A 22,651-nucleotide genomic window follows, 5' to 3' on the forward strand; every position below is an offset into this window, starting at 1 on the left:
TCTCCCAATTCTTCGTGCAAGTTGCCATGCTGTTTGTAACAGGAGACTGGAAGAAGTTAGCAGGGCAAGTGGATATGTGGTTTAGCGAAGTCCTCTCTCTCTCTCTCTCTCTCTCTCTCTCTCTCTCTCTCTCTCTCTCTCTCTCTCTCTCTCTACACCTTTATTTTTTTGTGGATGACATGGGAGAATCTCGTGCTTTGTTGTACCGCTTTCCTGGTTGAATGAGAATGCAAATTCACTTGCTGATTTTCACCAGGACACAGAGACATACAAAAAAAATGTTGCAACATATTAGAATAAATGAAATCTCGATGTTTTAGAAAGTAATTTAGGTATTGCTAACTCCCGAAAAGTATTATAGTTTTATTCGCTGCAAGAAAGGCGCTGATTCCAATTTAACGAATATTTCTGATTGATTCCAAGGAATTCTGTTATTCCTAATCGTCAACTGGAAAACTGTTTTCTCAGAATTTGTTGGTTCTTGGAATTTAATTATTAGCACTTCCTGTAAATTCCTAAAAAAAAATAGTCATCAATATTTTTCCCTTTGTTATACTATATGTATGTCCACTAACCGTATCCCAGTTGTAATCTTCTGACCTTTCACCAAAATATTTCCACAAAAGATATTTCATATATAGCTTTGTGGGACAATTGTTTTTTCTGTAACTATTGCTAAATCCCTGATGAAAAATGTCTCTTAATCAGGGTGTTTTATTATCTTCAAAAACTTCTGAGATGAACACACACAACCACCCCGCATATTCATGTTATTGTGCAGTTCTGTTCGTTGTATAATTGCATATTATTTACTGTATATGTAACCTTGAGCTCAAGAGGAGTTTGCTATTGCTTTTGCTGTTGTTAGCAGGCATAATTTCTTGTGATTATTATGCCTACATTCATTCGTTTTTTAAAGAAGGATTTACCCGAATGCTTATCGGAAAGATAGACCCTGCAATACAGAACTTTATGTAACTTAGAATTTTATATTTAGACTTACTAACAGAGAAGGGTTATAAGTTTGATGATTAGCTCGACATTACTTGTCACCAAGTTGAATTCTGCGCAATCACTGGTCGGTATTCTGTGCTTTGATTTGGCAATACTGCCTTCATAAATGACAAAATTAGCGATTCATCCCTAAAACTGCACCAACGTAGCTTTTTCCTTTTCTTTTCAGAGATTGTTTCTCTTAACTTTTTTGCTTAAGAAAAGAGGCACGCACTTTAAAACCTTTTTTTTTTCTACAACTTGCGTATAATGGGTTTCTAAACCCATAATTTACTCGGTGATTACATCACGACTCCGGGAAGAAAGGAACACGGGAGAAAAAAAAAATTACCGGATGATTTTTAATCATCACCTCCTCTTCCCTTGCCTCCCGTCCTTCCGTCCTGTTCGGACGTCTGTCTCTTCCTTTCTGCTGATCCGCAGAAAATTGCCGACAAAGGACCTCATCTGGTGTGAGTGGACGTTGACGGAGCTGGGCACGTCTCGGTATCTGGAGGCCTCTTTGAAGCCTTTGAAAGGGGATATTAAGCCCATAATGGAATCTTTATAGGGTGATTAAAACTTCATAGGGTGACGCATTAGTGTGCATGGTCGTGAGAAGTTGGATATCGCAGTCGTTTTATGATACTATTTTCAGGTAGAACATAATTGAATGATGTGTGTCGGATGTCATGGACGGTCTGTGAAATTGGTCAGAATGTATAATATTAATGCGGTATTAGAAAAGCATCCTGATATGTAAAATATAATTTATCATTTACAGATTTTTGTTGTGGGGGGCTTTTCGCGCGTTGGTTTGTTCTCTGTGCAATCTAATTTCACCATGCATTTTGAATATTTGAGCTCAAGGTATTCTACGAACTTTTTTCAATATCAGGGGACTCTACAGCTTGCTTTGTCAATATCAAGGAATCCTTCAACTTCTTTTACATTATTAAGGCATTCTATAACTTGTTTTGTCAATATCAAGGCATTCTGCATCTTACTTTTTCATTATTGAGGCATTCTGTAACTTGCTTTGTCAATATCAAGGCATTCTACATCTTACTTTTTCATTATTAAGGCATTCTATAACATACTTTGTCAATATCAAGGCATTCTTTAACTTTCTTTTACATTATTAAGGCATTCTATAACTTGCTTTCTCAATATCAAGGCATTCTTCAACTTTCTTTTACATAATAAGGCATTCTATAACTTGCTTTGCCAATATCAAGGCATTTTTTTAACTTTCTTTCACTTTATTAAGGCATTCTGTAACTTGCTTTGTCAGTATCAAGGCATTCTTCAACTTTCTTCTACATTAAGGCATTCTGTAACTTGCTTTGCCAATATCAAGGCATTCTTTAACTTTCTTTTACATTAAGGCATTCTATAACTTGCTTTTTCAATGTAAAGGCATTCTCTAACTTAGTTTTTCAGTGTGAAGATCTTCTATCGATTGCTTTGTCAATGAAACGAATAATATTGCAATTTCCACACCATCATGTACGAGTAATAGGATATCTTGAGAGTATGTACGAAGTTCCTAGTGAAATAAGGTCATGCCAGTCTTACGAAATTCAGTTCAGTCTTTTTTGCTTACTGGAAGACATTGTTGTATGCAGATGATATCATCTTTGTTTTTTGCATGTTAAACTTCTTGTGCATAAGAGTTCAGTTTACACTTTATTGTTAATGTCTTTATATGCTCACACATTTTCTAAAGATCTCATTGCAAATTCGTGGCCAATTTTTTTTTTTTTTTTTTTTTTTTACTCCTGACCCCGTGTTAAAAAAAAAAGTGTAATTACTTTGTGGTCAATTTTGATGGCAGGTGAAGTACTTTGCCAAATTGTTTCTCAGGTTTGATTGTTCTTCTTATCATTATTGCTTAGAAATCGAAGTGGAACAATTAAAGATCGAAAAAGGTGATGGAACAAAGAAAAAAGTAATTAAAAATTCTTTGACACCTATAAGAAATGTTTCATTGTGTCTTGTGTATTAGTACAGTTATTCCTAGGTCATTCTATTTTTTCTAAAATATTGTAATTAAAATATGACCAACTGAAATTTAAAAAAGATAAACAAAAAATTAAATATAAGAATGCCTGTTTCTCTACTCTGTCGATAAAAAACTGGAAAAACGGTGCCAACGTCTCTTATAAATTTTATGGGGTTTCGCTCCATTTATCTCCAGCGATGAAGAAACGGTCACCTTCGAAGGGTTTTCCACTTTCGGGCCCCTCCTGCTGATTGTCGTGTGTGTGTGTGTGTGTGTTGTTCATCATGCAGCAGTCCATCACGATTGAATACTGCATCATCATCCACTATACCCTAGATTCCCAGTCCCTTTTCATATTCAACGACATACTCCTACATATCGTGGCCTCTTACTACTGCTCTCGCAATGTATCCACAAAAATGTTTAAGAAACTTGTAAAACGCCTCCTTTTTCTGAAACTTCTGCTTCAAACCAGTCACGTTCCGTCGCAAAACTTGTTGTAATCTGAATAATTTGCGTTTTACTTTTCACCAACAGAAACTGATGTAAAATTCAAGTACAACTTTGTACTGCTTTATACTGCTTTTCTTTCATTCGGCATGTGCTGTCCAAGTCCTGGTGACAGAATTAGGATAGTTTTGTTCTATTTGTTCAAAGGGGAAAAAACAAATTTACCTTGAAGTCCAGTAAACCAGTGGTATTTCGCAAAGCTTTATCTGTATACTAATCTATTTCCCTGAAAGTAGGTCAGTTTTCTGCATCACTGCACCTATGCTCTCTCTCTCTCTCTCTCTCTCTCTCTCTCTCTCTCTCTCTCTCTCTCTCTCTCTCTCTCTCTCTCTCTTTTCTTTTAAAATCATTTTCGCTTAATGAGACTACAGAAGTTACGCCGAGGATTGGTGTCAAAGGCACGAGACTGCAGAGTTCGTGTTATTAGTCCATCGAACTCCATTACACAATTAATTTCATTAATTAGGTTGATCATTAACTAAGGTTTCTGTATTTTTCTTAACTCTATTCTTCTCGTGTAGATGGTAGCAAGAGCTTAATTTGATGTACATTGCTGTAATGGAAACATTATATCGGAGGTCCCGCTAACAAAAGAATTGCTGATTTTATGTGAATTGCTCTTATGGTCATTAACTGATCCAATTCCTTAATGGTCAGTGATCATATACTCAGGTTACTTCCGCAAACGTGGATGGGCAGAGGTCACCTAATCACTTGTGTCTATGTTTAGGGGGTTTTTCGTTTTCTATCATGACCACAAAAGTCTCCAAAACAAAAGATGAATTTCAGTGATTTCTGGTGTTGAGGGACCTTCGGGTTAAGCTAGGGTTGATTAGTTTGTCATTGTTTTTGGAGTGTTTCTGGTCGAGAATTGCAAATGAAAAATGTTGCTGACTTGGCTTTGCTCTTGACCATTCCTTATTCTTTTTCCATCCAATAGTCTTAGGAATATGTCCTCAGATCGGCTGATAATGAACACAGATGATGTAAGTCGTCATATTTATATAAAAGGGAAAAGTCTCGTAATTCTCTTTGTCATCAGTATGCCCCCATACATCATCTGTGTCCATTATTAGACGACTCTAGTACATATTAAGACAATAAGAAGGAAAACTGTTTCTGTGAATTAAGACAATAAGAAGAAAAATAGTTTCTGTGAATTCATTCAGTAATAAAACCCGTCGTCAAGGATCGTAATAATTTTGAAAATATGTGATACTCTCTCTCTCTCTCTCTCTCTCTCTCTCTCTCTCTCTCTCTCTCTCTCTCTCTCTCTCGATGAAACTTCAGGGGAAAATTAAATACGGGAAAAGAGAATTAAACAATCATTAATAATTATGGAAGTTGTTCAGATGAAACGCATTCATAGGGGCATGCTTAAATTCATCTTTTTAACCATAGATAAAATACATTGGTTATTGTATATATTCCACGGTTTATTACCTGAATACAAACATCATATGTATATTTTTTTCCAGTACAGGCCGTTTCTTTTAGCGGCGTGACTGGAGAAATAAACGATCACTGCCACATTCATTCTTTAACTGCTTAATTGTGGATGAACCCCTTACGCAGTATAATTGCGCATACTCTTGCGCAATAGGTTCACAAGTGTTTGCTGAGTCTGTAAGGAGGACAGTTAAGAGCTTTAAGAATAGAAAGATATCAATAACTTATGAGGTTACAAGGGAAGTGTAGTAAGAACTGTAAGAGTTAAACGTAACCTAGTACATGGAGGAAGGTGCATAGTAGAATTTGATTGATACAGTTAGACGTAGAGAGGGAGAGGAAGACCTAGAAAGTAATGAACATGGAATTTAAAGGGGTTATTGGAAAGGAAAGTCCTTAGCATCTAGGTCACACGAGTTTGTGTATATAAGACTGAGGTGAATGGCTGGTAGGCCTACTGTTTAGGTGTTCAGAATTGCTGAAGCTGTTGATGCTTTCTGCACAGAGGATTCATCCATTATCCATCCACCAAAGGTTGAATGTGGCAGTGGCTGCAGTGTTGTTTTTCTTTAGAGCCACCTCCTGAAAGAAAAAATGGCGTTATATATATATGTCCTTTGATATTGTTTATAAGCATACTTGCTCTGAATGTCAAACAGGGACCTTTGTGGGATTCACCAGCAGACTCCTTAAAGGTGCGTATCGATTCTCATCGTGGCACAAGCTTCTGTACTGGTAGCAAAATTTCAAACCCAGAACACTCCAATATTAGAAACAACTCCAAAATTTGTAAAACACATATCGATAATAAGGACTTCTACCCATTTTAGGCCATAACCACCAACCCTCAAGGCCTTTTTATTCTAGAATCACATTTTGTTAAACAACTTGTTCCGTCGTTAAACACACATACGTCCTCCTTCCCTCTGTATTTATCTTGACTTGTGTTGTTTCTATTTATGTGTGCCTTTAGTTTAACGCTGTCATTCCTCTAGGCTGCTCCTTAATCTTTTGTTCCTTAGCCCTGTTCACTGCTATTTTCATTTTTAGTGTACTGTATATTCTGTTACCTTTCATTTTAATGGACAGATTTTTAAAACTATGTTTATTCCTTTAATTTTAATGTTATGCATATTTCTGAAATTTTGTAAGAATAATTTTCACCCTTTTCAATTCTTAATTTTTAGTATTTACCAATTTACAAAGGATTTTATGTTTCACTTTAACAGCCCTGGTGATGTAATTAAATGGACAATTACAAAACGTTGAATAAAGACAGTTTGTACATCTGTGTGTGTCCTCTTTTAGTGATGATTGTATATATATAAATATATATATATATATATATATATATATATATATATATATATATATATATATATATATATATATATATATATATATGTATATATATATATATGCGTATGTGTATAAATATTTTTTTGTGTGTGTGTCCGTTTGTAAATTTATACACTACTTACGTATGTCTGTATGCATGCAACTGACGCATTGTTATTTGATTATTGTTGAGTTAAAAGCTAGATTCAACTTGTACAAAGATTTTACAAAACCAAACTTAATTCTTATATTCGTCTCTTTCAGAGCTTTCTTCGTGGAGTGACCCCCATCCATCCCAATCTCCTGTGACGGCTAATATCCTAGAGTGATTAAGGTAAGATATTTCAACGTAAACCCCTTTTATTGAACTTGACCTCTTGTGGTTGTAATATTCTTGGATGGCTTTTGGTCGGTAATGATTCTATCAGTGGGTGACTACAGTAAAGTTTGTAGCGGAAAGTTTTGCCTGAGTTTTTCGTGAGGAAATTGTCAGGGCCAAGGACTGTTGTTTCTGATGGTATGTAATTAGTGTTTGCTGCACTTTGGATTAAGAATTCAGTGTCTGTTATTTGTTGGTGCAAATCATGGGAAAAAATCAGTGTCTGTTATTTGTTAGTGCAAATCCTGGAAAAAAATTCGATGTTTGTTATTTGTTGGTGTAAATCCTGGAAAAAATTCAGCTTCTGCTATGTGTTGGTACAAATCCTGGAAAAAATTCAGCTTGTTTTTCTTTGGTGCAAATCTGGGAAAAAAAGTTCAGTGTATGTTATTTATTGGTATAAATCCTGGACAAAATCAGTGTCTGTATTTGTTGGGGCAAATCCTGGAAAAAATTCACTGTCTTATTTGCTGGTGCAAATCCTGGAAAAAATTTAGTGTTTGTTATGTGTTGGTGCAAATCCTCGAAAAAGTTCAGTGTCTGTTATTATTTGTTGCTGCAAATCCGAATGTTCTTTTATCATTATACATATTTAATTTGGTTATTCATATCTTGATCACCTGGATTCGTTAGCGTTATTTTCGCTATCGGACCCTGAAGTGAATTACTTTTTTTTTTTAATAAAATGGCAAGACATGAAAAATTATGTTTTTTTTTAGATCTTATTACAGAAATTCAGAACAGAATTGTTATTATTGTTATTAATAAGACATTAACCTTATTATTCTAGATTTTCTCAACAATTTGCTTTTACCGTTAAATTTATTACCCAACGATTTATATCTCCCAAGTATTTGCTCTGTGGTACGTTCTTAGTTTGTCTCTCCGAAAATGTGCGACGTCAAGTAGTCCCCAGTAAAATAAACATATGAAATTTACTATGAAAAAGACAGTCTGAAAAGGACGCTGTTATTACTGGTTTTTTGAAAGTGTCATCGAAATTGCTAACATATCACTGTGAAGAAGTAACAGAAACTTGGAAAGCCATGAGATTTTCTCGTACACGGCAAGATATGAGACCCACGTTTCCAAGTGATAGATTCTTTTCTGTGATCCGATTCAGGTTTACAGCCGGTAGAGTGTGCCCCTGCTGTATAGAATGCAGTGCACATTTGTTTATTATTCTCCTGTGAGATTCGACGTAATTTGAACAAATTATATTAAAGTTTTCGGCTGGCAGCAGATCATGTTAGTTGCTAAATTAATAACAGAAAAACGTTTGTCGTGTTACAAGTGTATTCCGTCTTCATTTAGGCTAGGGCAGCTAATTCAAGCTTATATTCATTTCAGTGCTTTGAAAATGGCTCGAAATAACCAATATATGCCACGGTTGTTCACTCTGAAATTAATTATTGTTTCCATGAAGACAAAATCATTATTGGCTGGCAAAGGTGAGTAAGGGAGGTAATAACAAAATTGATAACATTTTAAATAATTATTAAAAAAAAAAAAAAAAAAAAATATATATATATATATATATATATATATATATATATATATATATATATATATATATATATATATATATATATATATATATATATATACTGAATGGTCAAGAACACATTGAACATTTTACAGTAAAAACAGTGGCTACGATGAACTGCTTAGGTTGAGGTCTGGGTTTCCAGAAAAATATTTCGATCGACGCAGAAGATCTGAATAAGGATTATTCATGGAACGTATCAGGAAAATTTTTTCGTTTGACTAGTCCAGTGAATTTATGTATTATTTTAAACATATTGAATTTTTTAACCTTTCTTTCTTATTAACACCAGTCAGTTGCCAACCAGTATTAATTGTATATTCTTTTAACTATAAGTTCAATCAGTTATATCTTAATGGCTTTGGCTTTCAGTCACTGTCCATTTAGAACGTTCAAGTGGAACTTTCAACTTCCTATGTAAAGACGATAATTGCCGGTAGCTTCATAACTGCCTCGTCTGTTGTACCTGTGGGAACATTCGAGTCTTCGAGATAGAAAATTGAAGCTGCTGTATGTTTCAATCAAGCTGCAATTTTCCTGACATTATTGGGTTACCGGAAGTGTGAATTGAGGTATACAGCAGAGGGTCGATACAGCTCCCCAGGGTTTGAATTTCCTGGTATACACACACACACACACACACACACACACACACACACATATATATATATATATATATATATATATATATATATACATACATACATATATATATATATATATACATATATATATATGTGTGTGTGTGGACTCATACAGGTATTCTCTTGAACTTATGGATGATCAAGTGTCTGGGAGAATGACATAATGAAATAATCATTTGTGGAGATATGAAATTTTAATAGTGTTGTGTGGAAGACATTGTGTTAGTATGAAAATTACGTTTTAATTTGCTAGTCATATTTGGTAATTTCCAACTAGTATATACATATGTATATGTATATATGTGTGTGTGTATGTGTGAAATTTATTTATTACATTCTAATAGTTGTGCTGGCCATGTACAGTATCAGTTGCAAGAACTACGCATGCGCACGCACACACTTTATATATATGTAGTGTGTGTGTGTGATATATATATATATACATATAGGTGTGTATGTGTGAGTGTATGCGCGCATGTACGCGCGTATGTGTATGTATGTTTTTTTTTAAAGTGTCATCAGAATTGCTAACATATTACTGTGAAGAAGTAACAGAAACCTGGAAAGTCATTAGATTTTCTCGTACATGGCAAGATATAAGACTCACGTTTCCAAGTGATAGATCCTTTTCTGTGATCTAATTCAGGTTTACAGCTTTCTAGAAGGGTTTCCAAACTATTCCGGTTCCATTTCCATGTAGTACGCAAATGTCCAATAATTAAGACAGTGGCTATCGACCTTTTTGGTTCAAGGCCCTCCTGGCTTCCGCCTCAACGTCGCATGGCCCAATTTTGACTGAATGAGCATATTTTAGATAGACTTCACTTCAGACAGCTACATCTTTCTATATACAATTATGGACGGCCAGTGTTGTGAAATTTCTGAAGCCCACCAGGAAGAGCACTTAAACCCACCAGTTGGGTCAACGCCAACCGACTGAGAATTACTGCTTCCAAATCTTAATAATTGCCTCACAAAAAAATTATCATGATTATTAACGTATTAAAACTGTGGTACCCCTTTATATCGAATTATTCTTAATGCATGATGATTTGAAAGTGAATGGGGGTGAATGGCCTGATGATTCAAATGGTACACGGTTGTGAAAAGTAAGAGCAGGTCTAATGGGTATGTTGTATAGGTACGCAGCCGACTTTTCAGAAAATCCGGCGGGCCTGAAACACTTACGGTATGGAAGTGCCACCTCCGCGAATCTCGTTTTCCGTGGGATTGCTATTTTGTGCGCCGTCTCATCCCCGCAATCTCTGCCATTTTCGTTTCCTGTGCAGTAAAGAGGCGTGGACGAGTGGGCGACTTCTCGCCGGAGTCAGACCTTTGGGAACTTGGGAATCGTCACTCCAGACTGGTAATTGAGACTGATAGCGGAGAAGGGAGACAGTTACCTCGTCTGTTATCGTTCTTATTGAGGTTAATAACAACAGCAAGCGGCTTTCAAGCAAACTTATGTTTCACTGGCATGTTGCTGCTCATCCGCCGTCGTTGAGAAATGTTATCAGAGCGTAGTCTTTTGGTAATGGACGGGAATTTCAGCGGAATTATGTGCGTGGATTATTGTGGTTTGTTTCCTTTAGAATTAAGGGTGATACTGAATCATTGAAAGACAGGTGATTTAAGTAACGGTTGGTATTGAAAGCCTCGGCTGATCAGGAAAGATTTGAGTATTTAATTATTTTTATATATATATATATATATATATATATATATATATATATATATATAGATATATATATATATATATATATATATATATATATATATATAATATAGGTGTGTGTGTATACACAGATGATTTAAGTAACAATTTTTACTGAAAGCCTCGGCTGATGAGGAAAGGTTTCTGAAATATTTAATTTTTTATATATATATATATATATATATATATATATATATATAGAGAGAGAGAGAGAGAGAGAGAGAGAGAGAGAGAGAGAGAGAGAGAGAGAGAGAGAGAGAGAGAGAGAGAGAGAGGAGTATGTATAGAACTGAAATAGAGGTGCACCAGTTACACAGATATTTGTATTTCATTCTTCAATTTTTTCAAGTGTTATAACCATTTTTATATCCAAAATATGACTGTAAGTTTCATCTCAACAAAGAGTAAAATTGCGATTTAAAGAAGGTATGTTATCAGTGCATAACAGTTAATTTTATACCTCTTAGAGTAGATTTCTGATGAAAAAGGTCGCTAGATTTGACCCATTTTTTTGTCGTAGTTGGAATGAACGATACTGTTTTTTTTTTTTTTTTTTTTTTGCTACTATGCAGGTGACCCCGTTATAGCTTAGCAGTGCGAAATGTATATTATATGCCTTTGAACCGTTATCGTATCATCTTTTTAAGTAAGACCTGCGGATTTAATCGCCTGTGGCCTAATGCCAGCCAGCGTTTAAGAGGTCAACAACGCGTAATCCAGTTACAGCGGAATAACTGTAATTATTCTGCTCTCTTGATTCCAATTGAAGACTGTTTAATGAAATTTGAAAGCTAGAGATGTAGTGAGTAGTGATAAAAAAAATGCGACAAAAACTGTTCAACATTTGTGACCACCTTAAGCGTCGTGACACTTTTGCCTGCTCTTTTGACCTCACTGACCTGATCAGTTAAGATGCTCCTATTCCTCGTCTTTCTGGTATTATTGTCACTATTCTCTCTGTTGAGGAGGTACTTGTGAATAATCCGTAACCTTATTTTTCGGTGGGTAATGGTAGTCATTAATAATGCCACTTAGTTGGGAGGTTAATTTTTGTCAACAGGATTGGTTCATTCTCTGATGAAAATGATCACTTGATAACACGTAAACAGCTATTAACAACAACTCCATATTTGTGTGTACTAATGACAGATCGGATTAAGAGTCAATATATACTATTTTAAGTCATGATTCAGACACCATATCATAAGAGCCACCGTTATCAACAGTTCCCACCAAATTGAAATCTGAAGTCCAGGAAATGACCCTTTCCATGACTTTGAAGACTTCCTACTGCAGAAGTAGTCGATAGCTTTTCGTATCTCCAAGAACCTCACGTACGGGGTTGAGATGCCCTCGATGAAACCTCCGCACAAGTGTGTCCCGTTGGGATGTCAACATCTTGTGACCTGAAACCTAAAGCCGTTCGTTGAATGTGCTCTTGGTAACACGGTTGGAGTTGTTGTTATTTGATGTTGCCCAAGTCATAGAAGTTAGAGCTTTTGAGTCGTTGGTCCTTGGATAAATCTATTCATGTATGGTATCTGTTTCTTTCGTTAGGAGCCCCGGAAGTTTTTGAGTTTGGTTTTGTGGCGTTATTCAGTGCAATTACACCCTCTTCTCCTGGATAAATAATTTTCGAGAAATACTACTAATAATTTAGGTATTAGGATCTCTAAAGGTCCGTCTTAAACGTAAATGCGCTTGGAATGATCTTTATTCACACGCAAACAAACACATATGATCTTTGTTGTCCAGGGGTTGACACAGTCGCTTCACTGCATATATATATATATATATATATATATATATATATATATATATATATATATATATATATGTGTGTGTGTGTGTGTGTGTGTGTGTGTGTGTGTGTGTGTGTGTGTGTATAATATATATATACATATACACATATACATATATATATATATATAAATATATATATGTATATATATTATATATGTGTGTGTGTGTGGTGAACGGTAACGTTTTAAGTATTTATTATTGTTAAAGGTCCTCTTATTGTAAACCCAGTAACTTGCAATTAACCCTGATGACGGGCTAGATATGACATACACATACTTGAATTCCCTCAAAAATATATATGTAGGCTTACAACGAAGTATTTTCCATTGATATTTGTTTTATGTAAGATGACAATTTAGTACAAATACCTTTCAATCTGAACATAAGCTCTGATTTTGAAAATTACTATAGCGAATATGAAACGGATCCTTTTATTTAATTTCAAGTGTGTGAAAAATTAAAGTTATGCAAGGATAATGTGATGATGAATTATATGCCACTCTTTCATATTCGTATGTAGATCTAGTGTTTGTTTTACATGTTCTTAGTGAAGAATTTTTATTTTTAAGAGATTGGGAGTGACCTATGTTGGGTGATGTTTTTATTGTGTTTTAAGCAGATTATTAGTGTTATTTTGTTTTTATTGTGTTTTAAGCAGATTATTAGTGTTATGTTGCTGCATTATGTTTGTTTCAGCACATAACTTGTCCTCAGTCTCCCTAGATGCATTCCCGTATTGGTTGAATCGAAGGAGTCTGAGCAGTGCCTGCAGTGGTGGCGCACTGTAGGCGTTACTGAAGGGTATTTGTAGCCTCCCTTCGTCCCCGAGCTGCATTCACTACTTAGCCGTTTACTTAACTTCTCTATCTGCTTCCTTTCTCCAATCTTGCTGTCCAACACCTGTAACTTTTATTTGTCAGTGCGAATGTTGAGTTTTCTTCCAGTTCCACCGTAAGATTCTTATACTTTATTTGCTTTTTCTGGCTCTCTCTATCTGGCTGTCCAACCACTTCAACTCCCTCTTGCCACTGTTTTAAGCGCTCAGTGGCCGAAAGTGCCCCAGTGCTTGGCTTGACAGCCTAAATTTGATATATCATCAGTCAAATTCCTATATGTATCTACTGTATGTAAAACTTAAGAAACCTTATATTTACTTAGGTAAAGCCTGAGAAATGTTATATTTACTTACGTAAAGCCTGAGAAATCTGATATTTACTTACGTCAAGCCTGAGACATCTTATATTTACTTACGTCAAACCTGAGGAATCTTATAATTAATTATGCAAAGCCTGAGACATCTTATATTTACTTACGTCAAACCTGAGAAATCTTACATTTACATACGTAAAGCCTGAGACATCTTATATTTACTTACGTCAAACCTGAGGAATCTTATATTTACTTACGTAAAGCCTGAGACATCTTATATTTACTTACGTCAAACCTGAGAAATCTTACATTTACTTACGTAAAGCCTGAGAAATCTTATATTTATGTACGTGAAGCACGAGAACTCATTTGTGGTTTTACTGTAGGAGCTTAATCGAACCGGAATGTCGTCTAATTGACTCCCTAGAAGCGTTCAGACGGTAGAAGTCGTATCCTGCAGCAGAGGTCGAGTCGGGTGGAGGAGTCGGCAGAGTCGAATGATGGGAAAGGCTGGATAATTAGATTAATCGCGGACCATTAAAGGTAATTAAGAAAGATTAGACGGCCATTGCAAAGGAAGCGATGTTTACATTGGTGATGTTGCACGATTGCTTCTTAGCACTTTCTGTCCTCTGTTCTTTGAAGGAAAAATTTCTAATAAGGAAAGTGTCAGAGGGAAATATATGCGAATGATCTTTTACGTTTTATACCCGCTCTCTACGGCGGATTTCCTTCCTTTAATGTTGGTTTTAGGTCAGGTTTATTTTTCTACCTGTTTGGAATAATTGTCCTCGGTTCTTAAGACAATGACCACGTGAAATGCGTGTTTGTTCTGTTTTTGACCTACGTCAAAGTATGTATAGAGGGAACTTAACGGGTCAACAGTAGTCGTTATTTATAGCATTTTCAGACAGGTGTGTTTTATATATATATATATATATATATATATATATATATATATATATATATATATATATATATATATATATATATATATATATATATATATATATTTATATATATATATATATATATATATATTATACAATTATATATATTTTTATTTATTTGTTTATATATATATATTGTATATGTATGTATGTATGTATGTATGTATGTATGAAGGCTTGTATGTGTGCGTGTGTGTGTGTGTTTGCATGTGCCCGAAGTGACCTGCAAAGCCACCACTTATCTTTTTATGTGTATGACCGTATTTGATCTAGTTTACATCAGAGTCATGTTTATTACGTGAATTAGTTGGGTTAATGATATCCTCCGTACTTTGTTCCTGCGGGGAACATCATCCGTCATTATCAGTATCATCATCATCATCATCACTGAGAAAGGGCACGCTGCTCGATCTCTTCGGAGTCATTTTCATACCTCGAAATGATCAAGAAACAAGTTTTTATGCTCAGGTCATTTTTCGCACCATTAGGGTATTCAGGTCACGTCGCAGAGATTACTGCGAGTGTTATAGTAACATAGTTTACGCTTATTTACTTGATAAAGGGACCAGAGGTACGTTTCCGTGTAACTGGTAGACACCTATTGAAATAACGGCGTTTGAAATGTAGAATTTGGATGCGCTGCTCACACGAACATTCGTGTGATCTTCGTCGTTCACTGAGACGTTCGTTTGTGTTTTAAGATTCCCCTTAATGAGATCGTGACAAGGTCCTTTCTTTAATAGCGAGGCATTAGCAGTAAGTCGAAACACACTTCTGAGTTTTCATTAACGGATTGAAGTTAATTTTGTTCATTATAGGCCTTCCTCTCAAGAATAGCTGTAAAAGCACTTTAGTCTGTTATCGGTTATTAAATGAAAGTGAGAAGTTTATTTCGTTTCGCTTTGTGCGCCTTCTTTTTCTTACCTTTAACAAATACTGGTCTCAAGCTATGCATGCGGCCATCGCTGTAAACAGTTGCCTATATCAGTGTCGCCATTATCTGTTTATTTTTATTCCAGCCTTATTTTCCTCTTTATTACAGCATGGAGAGAGAGAGAGAGAGAGAGACAGAGAGAGAGAGAGAGAGAGAGAGTTACAAGGAGTTACAAGGATTAGGATGTATCGAAGACTTATTAGTCCATCCGAGGAGACATCATGCGTCACATATCTCTAGGAGCAGGTTTTACTGTTCATTCGCAGCGTTCTAATGATTTTGTCTAGCTTTATTTTAAACTCTTCCACACTGTTGCTGTTAACAACTTCTGGTGGCAGTTTATTCCATGTGTCACATATCTTGTATTGGAAGAAGTTCCCAAAATGAGATGTGTTGTATCTCTTCAGAGAGAGAGAGGGAGCAGTAAAATTTTCATGACAGTGCATTGTCTCGATGCAAGAAACGGTTCAAATAATTTGTATACATTTCAAACGAAAACAATGCAACTTCTTTCTAATACTCCTTTCATTGCTAAAGAATCTCCCTTCAACCCCAGGAATGCAGCACTAGTGACTGTGCATGATTCCCTGAAAGAAAGGAATCAGAGAACATGAAAACCAAATAGATTAAATGGCATTTTACCAAGATTATCAACTTTAATTGGAAAGAACATTTATTACGTCGCGAAAGTATCGCGTCATTAGTACCCAGAGCTATTATTTCATCAAAGGGATGTTAAAACCATTCAATTAATTACTTCCAGCTGAAGTACTCTTTTTATTTTTTCATCGGTTACAGCACATGGCGTTGTAATTACTCCTTCCTCATTATCCAAGTCACAGGAGGCTGGTTCCGTGATTCAAATACCCGTTACTGCCCTAGAGGCGCGTAAGCCTCTCTCTCTCTCTCTCTCTCTCTCTCTCTCTCTCTCTCTCTCTCTCTCTCTCTCTCTCTCGTTGTTATATAGATAGGCTCTTCAGTCTTCTTCAAAATCGTTCCTTTTGTATTACTAAGTATATGTTAAGTCTGTACCCTGTACCCAAATTACTTAATTTTATGTGGTTGTCATTTTATAATAATTACTTCTCTCTGGCGCAGATTTTTTTTTTTTTTTTTTTTGCTTTAAAATATAATCATGGTGACTGAAGGATTTCAAATACTAACTAGGATTCTTGGGATTAGTAATTTTTTTTCGTTTTAGAAATTACAAAGCATAACATTTCCTCTGAAATATAATTGTGGTAACTGAAAGATATCAGGTACCAACTGGCCTTCTAGGGACTAATCTTTAATTTTTCCTCTTTCATTTTAGAGATCACAAGCCAAGTGATCAATTAGGTGCGATAAAGGTGGTTTCCTCGCACTTGAAACATCTCAATTCATAATCGTTAAGAATCACTTTGCGTTACAAAGACTCTCATGTCCGCCAGTCTTTTCATCGGAGCAAAATGACCATACGAAAATTGATTCAGTAATTAGCAACGCCCATTGACAGCTCGGTGGTGCATCTGAAATAGAAGCCATTGCGCCGCTGGAAGTGATAATGGGTTCAAACACAATTTCTTTCTCTGACGACAGAACTCCGTTAGGAGGCAGCTTCACGGTATCGATTTATATAAGACGAGAGGAGAGGAGAGCAGAGGAAGGAAGAAAGGTTCGCGTCCTTAACCTCAAGAAGATGATTTGGCACGGAGGACTGCACTTGCACTTCGCGAACCGCTGTTGGATCCTGTTATATGGACGTAGACTCGCACATGACTCCGTTTGGGAAGATTGAATGGGAGAATGTGATATATATATATATATATATATATATATATATATATATATATATATATATATATATATATATATATATATGAGCGACACAGGTTTTCATCTGTGGTTCATGGAAAGATTCGTTGAACAGTGAAAGGAAGATCATAACAGTGAAAATGAAATTATTCGATTCTTAATTACAGAAATTTTTCAATCGATGATAGTGTCATAATATCTTTACAGCTAGGAAGTTTTTCATGGTGACTGTGGTTGTATTTAGCTTTTTCAAAAGTATGGATCTATTAGGGGTTAACGTTTTGCCACTTCGCGTTGGGAGCTCATCTTGAAGTAAAAGTCACCCTCTGGGGAACCTTGAGGGCCGTATGCGCTTGTTATCGTTTAAGTGGGGAACGTGACATTCTGTAAAAAGGAAAAGAAGAAGAAGTGAAGGCAGCCTCATCTGCAATATTCTTTGTCATCCAGTGCATACCTTGACGTCATTCCTGGAGAAGTGATTAATATTTTGTTAAGAGTGTGAGCATTCTTATTTAAAAGGTGATCGTCTTTGGAATTTAGGATTTCCCCTTTCCTCAGTCAATAGATCCGAGATTCTCTGATAATAATGAAGACCAACCAGATTGAACCAATCCTCCTAGACTATAAACACAATATCCAGAAGTGCAGTTATTCCTGTAATAGAGCGATTGATCGACAGGTTGACTGATAGAGTCAATTAGCGTTACAGCAACAAAGGTCACGGATGTAGCTTCCCAAGAGCGGGAGACATAACAAAAAGCGAGTCTTAATGGAATCACTTTCGGCGCAGCAGTTTTTTTTTTTTTTAATTTGCTGAATACTGAAAGTTAGAAGACATTTAACGGTTATTATTTTTGTTATTTATTGTGTATATTATCAATAATTTCGTCTATAATTGTCGGGTTACATTCATTAACATAAAGAATCTGGAAGAGATTATGTTCAAATCCATATAATTTTAAGAATAACTGTGTCTTCGTTCATGTTTAGTTTGCATTGTCTTGGTTTATTTAATGTTTAATAGTTAACTTGAAATTTTATTATTTTAGTAAGTTCCTATATTTCTGCGTATTTTACGTGCTTGTATTTAGTGAGGAATTATTATACCGCGAAGGATTACATCATTAATGAAAAAAATCAAATCCATTATTTGAGTTCCAATTCCATAAGAGAAGCACATTTTCATATTTTACGCTTTCTATGTTTTGATTAATATATTCCCTAAATGCTCTTCGTTTACTTTTAAACTAATTACGTCGCTGAAGGTCTCTATATAAGGACAACGTTACAGTTTAATTAATTTAATGACGGTTTGTAGACTTGTGAATGCGATTGTACCCTGCTGCCGTCGGGGGTGGTCCAAAATGGACCGGAGGTCAGAGCTCAGTCGTGAAGAGGTAATTGTTATGAAAATTAGCCAGGTGCAAAACAAATTACCTTGTGCTGAAGCTTTTTCTTTTTCAAGGCCGGTGGAATTTTTAGTTGATGTTTCTTAGTAAAGACTATTTCTTTATTTAAAACTTCAGCTGAAAACCCTTATAAGCAGAGTCACCAGACTGCATACCCAAGAGGGCTCCATAGGGAAATCTGTCAGCAGAGAGGGGCAAGATGTAGGAAAAGGTGATAAATAAATAAATGTGAGGGAATAGAAAATAAAACCGATACACCTAAGATTCAGGAGAGAGAGAGAGAGAGAGAGGGGGGGGGGCAAGGTATAGGAAAAGGTGATGAATAAGTAAATGTAAGGGAATAGAAAATAACACCGATACACCTAAGATTCAGGAGAGAGAGAGAGAGAGAGAGAGAGAGAGAGAGAGAGAGAGAGAGAGAGAGAGAGAGAGAGAGGGGCGGGGCAAGGTGTAGGAAAAGGTGATGAATAAATAAATGTGAGGGAGTAGAAAATAACACCGATACACCTAAGAATCAGGAGAGAGAGAGAGAGAGAGAGAGAGAGAGAGAGAGAGAGAGAGAGAGAGAGAGAGAGAGGGGGGACCAAAGTATAGGAAAAGATGATAAATAAATAAATGTGAGGGAATAGAAAGTAAAACCGAAACACCTAAGATTCAGTAGACGTCAGCAGCTGAGAGCAGGAATGAATTTGCTCCTCTCTTAAATGTTTGGAGACCGGAAGATTCCACAACTACACTTGGTAAACTATTCCACATTGACTGCAGAATAACAGCTAAAATGTAGTCATTCATTTTCTATCGTCGTTGGATTTTTATGCTTAAAAATTGAATGGTGTCTGTAGTCATGTGGTTAGAGCTTTCCACAACTTGCGAGAAAAGTTCGATTCTCGACTGAGGCTGCCCGATTTAGCACCTTTCGTTGAAACCTATTGCATCTTTATAGACCTACGCAGTGAACTTAGTACCTGGTAGTTGATCTCACGTGGTATGTTGCAGGCAGATGAGGAAGTGTATGGTGCTAGGAACGTCATCCCCAAAAAAACCTTGTTGAGAACATGGAATCTGAATGCTATTTGATCCACCATTTTAAAAGAGAGAAGGCGTTTACTTGACACGGAAAAGAAAACTGAAGGACTACATTGTATTTATACGAAATGTAACATTGTGCGATATAATTGATCCCATATGTCTTCCAACAGCACATATTGCAAAACGAGACGGACTTATTGCAGATGCAGCTCATGAGAATTGGCGACATTACACTGTGACCGCTATGCACGTGACTAATTCCCATTTTTGCTTCGTCGATTGAAAAAGAAACAGTAAAAGAGGTTGTATGACCTTTAGAGTCTTGGGCAGTACTAATAGTTTCATCTAAAAACAATTGTTTTGCTGTTGATTGAGAGTTGGTTTCTTATCTCTTGTGGGCGTGCCGTCTAAAATCATAAACTGCTCTGTAGCTGCATTTTCGTGACATTGTCAAGGAGAAAAACATGTTAAACCACAGATTCGGAACGTAGGATGTGCATTCGATTAACCATGCTTTTATGTGAGTGTGCGTGTTTAGGTATTTATGTGTGTGTGTGTGTGTGTGTGTGTGCGCATGCGAGAGAGAGAGAGATAGTGTGTGTGCGTTTGCGCGCGCGCACCTTTAATACGTAAATTCAGGCAATTATTTTTCTACTCTCTTGTGTGTGTGTGTGTGTGTGTGTGTGTGTGTGTATTTTTATACTAAATGGTCGATCTATTTTTAATATGGATATACAATCCCTTAAATGCCCCTGCATTGTATTTTATATGTACTCAGATAAGAGGATCTCTCTCTCTCTCTCTCTCTCTCTCTCTCTCTCTCTCTCTCTCTCTCTCTCTCTCTGTCATAAGTTAATCTCCTAACATCCCACAAGAGACGACATGTTTTGCTTATTTCATGAATTCACGTACTTTCACTTGATTGCAGTAAGTTTACTGCTATTAACTTATTCGATTTATGCCTCGCGTCGTCTTGAGACCATTTTATGTATTATTTGTTTTTTAAGCATGTACGTAATTTTACACTTATTAATTAAGGATAATCGTGCAGTGTTACTATTATTAAAATCCTGTAGAATATGAGTTCGAGTATGTTTATTAATTGATTTTCGTAATATCAGTGATTTCCGTATCTCAACAATCGCAAAGGATTCTAATTTTTATTGTTTTTTATTTTCGTGCTTCTTCATTGCTTCAAACAGGATGCAATTTCTTGTATTTATTCGAAACATTTTTTTTTGATCTCGGAAATAAAGAGAATATTGATGAGTGATATTAAGACCCCAATCTGCTGTTAACTGTATGAAGAACTTGTGTAGGAAATTGGAAATATCTTTTCGTCAGCTAGCGCCTCTGATTGGTTTTCTTTACCAAAATTCAATATAGCTATTTATAGAAACCATTCCTCAAGTTGCGAAGGACAATGATCCCAAAAGTAACTGCGAATATTAGTCAAGTCCCGAAGAGGAAGAAGAAGAAAAAGAAGCTGCTGGAGAAATAGCGAAGTCCTGCAACATAACGAGTGTTTAATGGCACTTAAAGGACCATTCTTTCTGCCTGGGAGTAACAGCTTCTAATTGCTTTCTAATTTCCATGAGGTCCCTTTGAAGTGGAAGCATCCGCTCATCCCGGAAGTGTCACTGTTGACAGCCGCCTCCGAAAATGCTCAAGTAAGCTGTCGGATGGAGGAGGAGATAAATATTACCGGTTTTCTCTCTCTCTCTCTCTCTCTCTCTCTCTCTCTCTCTCGCACGGCCATCTCCCATTGCGGTCTGGCTCATAGCCGGCGCAATCAGCCGAAAGCACTAAATGTGTTATTTGTTGTTATCGTCCCGCAATGCTCTTGCGACCGTTACGCCTCCAACGCAGAGCTTGTTCTTTTATATTGCGTTAAATGACGGTACACTATCAAAGCACAACAGCTGTTTGTGCTTGTGTATGTGTGTGTGTTTGTGTGTGGTATATGGTGTATGGCTACGTGATGATGCTATAACTGGTACCACCCACAGTTGCAAGCGCTTGAAGTATTTAGTGGTCGTGTAAGTCATGCTATCCAGCCAAGGCATTGTTAAAAATATTTGTTTATCTTTATTTGGTTGTTCCTGCTGTTTATGGAGTTCCATCAGGATTGTATAACCATGCAATGGAAACCAAATCATATCTATATATATATAGATATATATAAATATATGTGTATATATATATATATATATATATATATATATATATATATATATATATATATGCTGATAAAAATAAATATGAAGTGTGAATGTTTCCATAAGATTCTGACAATTAATAAATGCTATTATCCTCTCCAGATTAATGAGTAACATCGAAAATAAAGTTTTCTTTTTAAACTACAGTTACATAGAAGAAAAGTTCTCATCACACGCTCCGATAACTTTACTTTTGCCCCTTGATTTCACATCATTGAAGAGGTCAACCGTAGGTCTCCTTTCAATGACTGGCGAAATTGATGTGACCTGCCTTCACATCGCAGCACTGTTGACGTGAATTTTCATCAGTATGCCTCTAACGATACTGAAATTCCCTGTGTATGTGTATATGCGCGTATGTATAAAGGAGAGAGAACTGAGGTGCACCTATGTGAGGTTACAGCGGCTTCTGCGGCGCGGCACCCAATTACACTTTCGTGAGTGCTGTGATATGGTCTCTAAATGAATATGATTGTCGTTCACTTGCAGTGCAAAGGCGCCTAACATCTCCAGTGCATGTAGAAGTTATTAGAGCATTTGAATAACGGGCAGAGGATGAGGTGGGCGTGAGGAACGGGTTGCGTATAGACTGAAGAAACCAACGATGATGATTTATTAGTTTAATCCTACTGGCGTCGCAACTCGCTCTTCTTGAGACGATGGCAGAGCGTGAAAGAGAAGGAAAAGAATTTAAGATTGTTTACTATTTTCAAAGCTTGTATAATTTGTGATGATAAATTCCGAATTGGTCTGATAAATCTCGGAGTAGTAATTCAGATCTGCTTT

General features: G+C 36.1%; 1 long non-coding RNA gene across 2 annotated transcripts in view; it reads left to right on the forward strand.

Annotated features, from left to right (window-relative positions):
* The window catches only part of LOC136825731 (uncharacterized), a 583,078-nt gene that overhangs the window by 322,213 nt on the left and 238,214 nt on the right, over nt 1-22,651 (forward strand). For both annotated transcript variants that reach the window (XR_010849434.1, XR_010849436.1), the window contains one exon: nt 6,560-6,629. This is a non-coding gene — a long non-coding RNA (uncharacterized lncRNA). The remainder of the gene's footprint in view (nt 1-6,559; nt 6,630-22,651) is intronic.

Source organism: Macrobrachium rosenbergii, chromosome 39, assembly GCF_040412425.1.
Source record: "Macrobrachium rosenbergii isolate ZJJX-2024 chromosome 39, ASM4041242v1, whole genome shotgun sequence".
Taxonomy (NCBI): Eukaryota; Metazoa; Arthropoda; class Malacostraca; order Decapoda; family Palaemonidae; genus Macrobrachium; species Macrobrachium rosenbergii.